The 5,000-nt window shown below is 47.3% G+C and overlaps 17 non-coding genes across 17 annotated transcripts; all 17 read left to right on the forward strand.

Annotated features, from left to right (window-relative positions):
• Positions 1-97: 97 nt before the first annotated feature.
• On the forward strand, positions 98-169 carry TRNAP-AGG (transfer RNA proline (anticodon AGG)). The gene has a single exon. It is a non-coding gene; the product is annotated as a tRNA-Pro (tRNA).
• Positions 170-378: 209 nt separating this feature from the next.
• On the forward strand, positions 379-450 carry TRNAP-CGG (transfer RNA proline (anticodon CGG)). The gene has a single exon. It is a non-coding gene; the product is annotated as a tRNA-Pro (tRNA).
• Positions 451-652: 202 nt separating this feature from the next.
• On the forward strand, positions 653-724 carry TRNAP-UGG (transfer RNA proline (anticodon UGG)). The gene has a single exon. It is a non-coding gene; the product is annotated as a tRNA-Pro (tRNA).
• A 209-nt stretch (positions 725-933) lies between these two features.
• On the forward strand, positions 934-1,005 carry TRNAP-CGG (transfer RNA proline (anticodon CGG)). Its single transcript has one exon. It is a non-coding gene; the product is annotated as a tRNA-Pro (tRNA).
• A 208-nt stretch (positions 1,006-1,213) lies between these two features.
• On the forward strand, positions 1,214-1,285 carry TRNAP-UGG (transfer RNA proline (anticodon UGG)). The gene has a single exon. It is a non-coding gene; the product is annotated as a tRNA-Pro (tRNA).
• Positions 1,286-1,494: 209 nt separating this feature from the next.
• Positions 1,495-1,566, forward strand: TRNAP-GGG (transfer RNA proline (anticodon GGG)). Its single transcript has one exon. It is a non-coding gene; the product is annotated as a tRNA-Pro (tRNA).
• A 209-nt stretch (positions 1,567-1,775) lies between these two features.
• Positions 1,776-1,847, forward strand: TRNAP-AGG (transfer RNA proline (anticodon AGG)). Its single transcript has one exon. It is a non-coding gene; the product is annotated as a tRNA-Pro (tRNA).
• Positions 1,848-2,056: 209 nt separating this feature from the next.
• TRNAP-AGG (transfer RNA proline (anticodon AGG)) lies at positions 2,057-2,128 on the forward strand. The gene has a single exon. It is a non-coding gene; the product is annotated as a tRNA-Pro (tRNA).
• A 209-nt stretch (positions 2,129-2,337) lies between these two features.
• Positions 2,338-2,409, forward strand: TRNAP-AGG (transfer RNA proline (anticodon AGG)). Its single transcript has one exon. It is a non-coding gene; the product is annotated as a tRNA-Pro (tRNA).
• Positions 2,410-2,618: 209 nt separating this feature from the next.
• TRNAP-AGG (transfer RNA proline (anticodon AGG)) lies at positions 2,619-2,690 on the forward strand. Its single transcript has one exon. It is a non-coding gene; the product is annotated as a tRNA-Pro (tRNA).
• Positions 2,691-2,899: 209 nt separating this feature from the next.
• On the forward strand, positions 2,900-2,972 carry TRNAP-AGG (transfer RNA proline (anticodon AGG)). Its single transcript has one exon. It is a non-coding gene; the product is annotated as a tRNA-Pro (tRNA).
• A 208-nt stretch (positions 2,973-3,180) lies between these two features.
• On the forward strand, positions 3,181-3,252 carry TRNAP-AGG (transfer RNA proline (anticodon AGG)). The gene has a single exon. It is a non-coding gene; the product is annotated as a tRNA-Pro (tRNA).
• Positions 3,253-3,461: 209 nt separating this feature from the next.
• Positions 3,462-3,533, forward strand: TRNAP-AGG (transfer RNA proline (anticodon AGG)). Its single transcript has one exon. It is a non-coding gene; the product is annotated as a tRNA-Pro (tRNA).
• A 209-nt stretch (positions 3,534-3,742) lies between these two features.
• TRNAP-AGG (transfer RNA proline (anticodon AGG)) lies at positions 3,743-3,814 on the forward strand. The gene has a single exon. It is a non-coding gene; the product is annotated as a tRNA-Pro (tRNA).
• Positions 3,815-4,023: 209 nt separating this feature from the next.
• Positions 4,024-4,095, forward strand: TRNAP-AGG (transfer RNA proline (anticodon AGG)). The gene has a single exon. It is a non-coding gene; the product is annotated as a tRNA-Pro (tRNA).
• A 489-nt stretch (positions 4,096-4,584) lies between these two features.
• Positions 4,585-4,656, forward strand: TRNAP-UGG (transfer RNA proline (anticodon UGG)). Its single transcript has one exon. It is a non-coding gene; the product is annotated as a tRNA-Pro (tRNA).
• A 208-nt stretch (positions 4,657-4,864) lies between these two features.
• TRNAP-UGG (transfer RNA proline (anticodon UGG)) lies at positions 4,865-4,936 on the forward strand. The gene has a single exon. It is a non-coding gene; the product is annotated as a tRNA-Pro (tRNA).
• The last annotated feature ends 64 nt before the right edge of the window (positions 4,937-5,000 follow it).

A 5,000-nucleotide genomic window follows, 5' to 3' on the forward strand; every position in this document is an offset into this window, starting at 1 on the left:
GTATTGTCTAGTGTGGCCGGATCGTTGGTCTGACCACCCAGCTCTGTTGGCCGATGTTACTCCACACCCCATGATAATTATCTTGAAACTGCGTGTCGGCTCGTTGGTCTAGGGGTATGATTCTCGCTTAGGGTGCGAGAGGTGCCGGGATCAAATCCCGGACGAGCCCTCGTTTTCCTTTTTGTTCGGAGTAATAAATGTGGCCATTTGTTTGTATTGTTCGCATTTCTATTAAGCAAAGTTCCTTTCTCAAGCACGCCTGTTTATTAGACAACTTTAAAGTGTTGCCCAGTGTAGCCGGATTGTTGGTCTGACCACCCAGCCCTGTTGGCCGATGTCACTCCACACCCCATGATAATTATCATGCAACTGCGTGTCGGCTCGTTGGTCTAGGGGTATGATTCTCGCTTCGGGTGCGAGAGGTCCTGGGTTCAAATCCCGGACGAGCCCTCTTTTTGGTCGGAGTAATAAATGCGGCCATTTGTTTGTATTGTTCGCATTTCTATTAAGTAAAGTTTCTTTCTCAAGCACGCCTGTTTATTAGACAACTTTCAAGTGTTGCCTAGTGTGAACGGATCGTTGGTCTGACCACCCAGCCCTGTTGGCCGATGTCACTCCACACCCCATGATAATTATCATGCAACTGCGTGTCGGCTCGTTGGTCTAGGGGTATGATTCTCGCTTTGGGTGCGAGAGGTCCCGGGTTCAAATCCCGGACGAGCCCTCTTTTTCCTTTTTGGTCGGAGTATTAAATGCGGCCATTTGTTTGTATTGTTCGCATTTCTATTAAGCCAAGTTCCTTTCTGAAGCACGCCTGTTTATTAGACAACTTCAAAGTATTGTCCAGTGTGGCCGGATCGTTCGTCTGACCACCCAGCCCTGTTGGCCGATGTCACTCCACACCCCATTATAATTATCAAGCAACTGCGTGTCGGCTCGTTGGTCTAGGGGTATGATTCTCGCTTCGGGTGCGAGAGGTCCTGGGTTCAAATCCCGGATGAGCCCTCTCTTTCCTTTTTGGTCGGAGTATAAATGCGGCCATATGTTTGTATTATTCGCATTTCCATTAGGCAAAGTTCTTTTCTCAAGCATGCCTGTTTATAAGACAACTTTAAAGTGTTGCCTAGTGTGGCCGGATCGTTCGTCTGACCACCCAGCCCTGTTGGCCGATGTCACTCCACACCCCATTATAATTATCATGCAACTGCATGTCGGCTCGTTGGTCTAGGGGTATGATTCTCGCTTTGGGTGCGAGAGGTCCCGGGTTCAAATCCCGGACGAGCCCTCGTTTTCCTCTTTGATCGGAATATTAAATGTGGTCATTTGTATGTAGTGTTCGCATTTCTATTAAGCAAAGTTCCTTTCTCAAGCACGCCTGTTTATTAGACAACTTCAAAGTGTTGCCTAGTGTAGCCGGATCGTTGGTCTGACCACCCAGCCCTGTTGGCCGATGTCACTCCACACCCCATGATAATTATCATGCAACTGCGTGTAGGCTCGTTGGTCTAGGGGTTTGATTCTCGCTTGGGGTGCGAGAGGTCCCGGGTTAAAATCCCGGACGAGCCCTCTTTTTCCTTTTTGGTCGGAGTATTAAATGCGGCCATTTGTTTGTATTGTTCGCATTTCTATTAAGCAAAGTTCCTTTCTCAAGCATGCCTGTTTATTAGACAACTTTAAAGTATTGTCTAGTGTGGCCGGATCGTTGGTCTGACCACCCAGTCCTGTTGGCCGATGTTACTTCACACCCCATGATAATTATCATGCAACTGCGTGTAGGCTCGTTGGTCTAGGGGTATGATTCTCGCTTAGGGTGCGAGAGGTCCCGGGTTAAAATCCCGGACGAGCCCTCTTTTTCCTTTTTGGTCGGAGTAATAAATGCGGCCATTTGTTTGTATTGTTCGCATTTCTATTAGGCCAAGTTCTTTTCTCAAGCACGGCTGTTTATTAGACAACTATAAAGTATTGTCTAGGTTGGCCGGATCGTTGGTCTGATCACCCAGCCCTGTTGGCCGATGTTACTCCACACCCCATGATAATTATCATGAAACTGCGCGTCGGCTCGTTGGTCTAGAGGTATGATTCTCGCTTAGGGTGCGAGGGGTTCCGGGCTCAAATCCCGGACGAGCCCTCTTTTTCCTTTTTGGTCGGAGTATTAAATGCGGCCATATGTTTGTATTATTTGCATTTCTATTAAGCAAAGTTCCTTTCTCAAGCACGCCTGTTTATTAGACAACTTTAAAGTATTGTCTAGTGTGGCCGGATCGTTGGTCTGACCACCCAGCCCTGTTGGCCGATGTTACTCCACACCCCACGATAATTATCATGCAACTGCGTGTAGGCTCGTTGGTCTAGGGGTATGATTCTCGCTTAGGGTGCGAGAGGTCCCGGGTTAAAATCCCGGACGAGCCCTATTTTTCCTTTTTGGTCGGAGTATTAAATGTGGCCTTTTGTTTGTATTGTTCGCATTTCTATTAAGCAAACTTTCTTTCTTAAGCACGTCTGTTTATTAGACAACTTTCAAGTGTTGCCTAGTGTGAACGGATCGTTGGTCTGACCACCCAGCCCTGTTGGCCGATGTCACTCCACACCCCATGATAATTATCATGCAGCTGCGTGTGGGCTCGTTGGTCTAGGGGTATGATTCTTGCTTAGGGTGCGAGAGGTCCCGGGTTCAAATCCCGGAGGAGCCCTGCTTTTCCTTTTTGGTCGGAGTATTAAATGCGGCCATTTGTTTGTATTGTTCGCATTTCTATTAAGCAAAGTTCCTTTCTCAAGCACGCCTGTTTATTAGAGAACTTTAAAGTATTGTCTAGTGTGGCCGGATCGTTGGTCTGACCACCCAGCCCTGTTGGCCGATGTTACTCCACACCCTATGATAATTATCATGAAACTGCGTGTAGGCTCGTTGGTCTAGGGGTATGATTCTCGCTTAGGGTGCGAGAGGTCCCGGGTTAAAATCCCGGACGAGCACTCTTTTTTCTTTTTGGTCGGAGTATTAAATGCGGCCATTTGTTTGTATTGTTCGCATTTCTATTAGACAAAGTTTCTTTCTCAAGCACGCCTGTTTATTAGACAACTTTCAAGTGTTGCCTAGTGTGAACGGATCGTTGGTCTGACCACCCAGCCGTGTTGGCCAATGTCACTCCACACCCCATGATAATTATCATGCAGCTGCGTGTCGGCTCGTTGGTCTAGGGGTATGATTCTCGCTTAGGGTGCGAGAGGTCCCGAGTTCAAATCCCGGAGGAGCCCTCTTTTTCCTTTTTGGTCGGAGTATTAAATGCGGCCATTTGTTTGTATTGTTCGCATTTCTATTAAGCAAAGTTCCTTTCTCAAGCATGCCTGTTTATTAGACAACTTTAAAGTATTGTCTAGTGTGGCCGGATCGTTGGTCTGACCACCCAGTCCTGTTGGCCGATGTTACTTCACACCCCATGATAATTATCATGCAACTGCGTGTAGGCTCGTTGGTCTAGGGGTATGATTCTCGCTTAGGGTGCGAGAGGTCCCGGGTTAAAATCCCGGACGAGCCCTCTTTTTCCTTTTTGGTCGGAGTAATAAATGCGGCCATTTGTTTGTATTGTTCGCATTTCTATTAGGCCAAGTTCTTTTCTCAAGCACGGTTGTTTATTAGACAACTATAAAGTATTGTCTAGGTTGGCCGGATCGTTGGTCTGATCACCCAGCCCTGTTGGCCGATGTTACTCCACACCCCATGATAATTATCATGAAACTGCGCGTCGGCTCGTTGGTCTAGAGGTATGATTCTCGCTTAGGGTGCGAGGGGTTCCGGGCTCAAATCCCGGACGAGCCCTCTTTTTCCTTTTTGGTCGGAGTATTAAATGCGGCCATATGTTTGTATTATTTGCATTTCTATTAAGCAAAGTTCCTTTCTCAAGCACGCCTGTTTATTAGACAACTTTAAAGTATTGTCTAGTGTGGCCGGATCGTTGGTCTGACCACCCAGCCCTGTTGGCCGATGTTACTCCACACCCCACGATAATTATCATGCAACTGCGTGTAGGCTCGTTGGTCTAGGGGTATGATTCTCGCTTAGGGTGTGAGAGGTCCCGGGTTCAAATCCCGGACGAGCCCTCTTTTTCCTTTTTGGTCGGAGTATTAAATGCGGCCATTTGTTTGTATTCTTTGCATTTCTATTAAGCAAAGTTCTTTTCTCAAGCACGCCTGTTTATTAGACAACTTTAAAGTATTGTCTAGTGTGGCCGGATCGTTGGTCTGACCACCCAGCCCTGTTGGCCGATGTCACTCCACACCCCATGATAATTATCGTGAAACTGCGCGTCGTCTCGTTGGTCTAGGGGTATGATTCTCGCTTTGGGTGCGAGATGTCCAGGGTTCAAATCCCGGATGAGCCCTCTCTTTCCTTTTTGGTCGGAGTATAAATGCGGCCATATGTTTGTATTATTCGCATTTCCATTAGGCAAAGTTCCTTTCTCAAGCATGCCTGTTTATTAGACAACTTTAAAGTGTTGCCTAGTGTGGCCGGATCGATCGTCTGACCACCCAGCCCTGTTGGCCGATATCACTCCACACCCCATGATAATTATCATGCAAGTGCGTGTCGGCTCGTTGGTCTAGGGGTATGATTCTCGCTTTGGGTGCGAGAGGTCCCGGGTTCAAATCCCGGACGAGCCCTCCTTTTCCTTTTTGATCGGAATATTAAATGTGGTCATTTGTTTGTAGTCTTCGCATTTCTATTAGGCAAAGTTCCTTTCTCAAGCACGCCTGTTTATTAGACAACTTTAAAGTGTTGCCTAGTGTAGCCGGATCGTTGGTCTGAACACCCAGCGCTGTTGGCGTTGTCACTCCACACCCCATGATAATTATCACGCAACTGCGTGTCGGCTCGTTGGTTTAGGGGTATGATTCTCGCTTTGGGTGCGATAGGTCCCGGGTTCAAATCCCGGACGAGCCCTCGTTTTCCTTTTTGTTCGGAGTAATAAATGTGGCCATTTGTTTGTATTGTTCGCATTTCTATT

The sequence above is a fragment of the Rhipicephalus microplus genome, chromosome X, assembly GCF_043290135.1.
Source record: "Rhipicephalus microplus isolate Deutch F79 chromosome X, USDA_Rmic, whole genome shotgun sequence".
Lineage (NCBI taxonomy): Eukaryota > Metazoa > Arthropoda > Arachnida > Ixodida > Ixodidae > Rhipicephalus > Rhipicephalus microplus.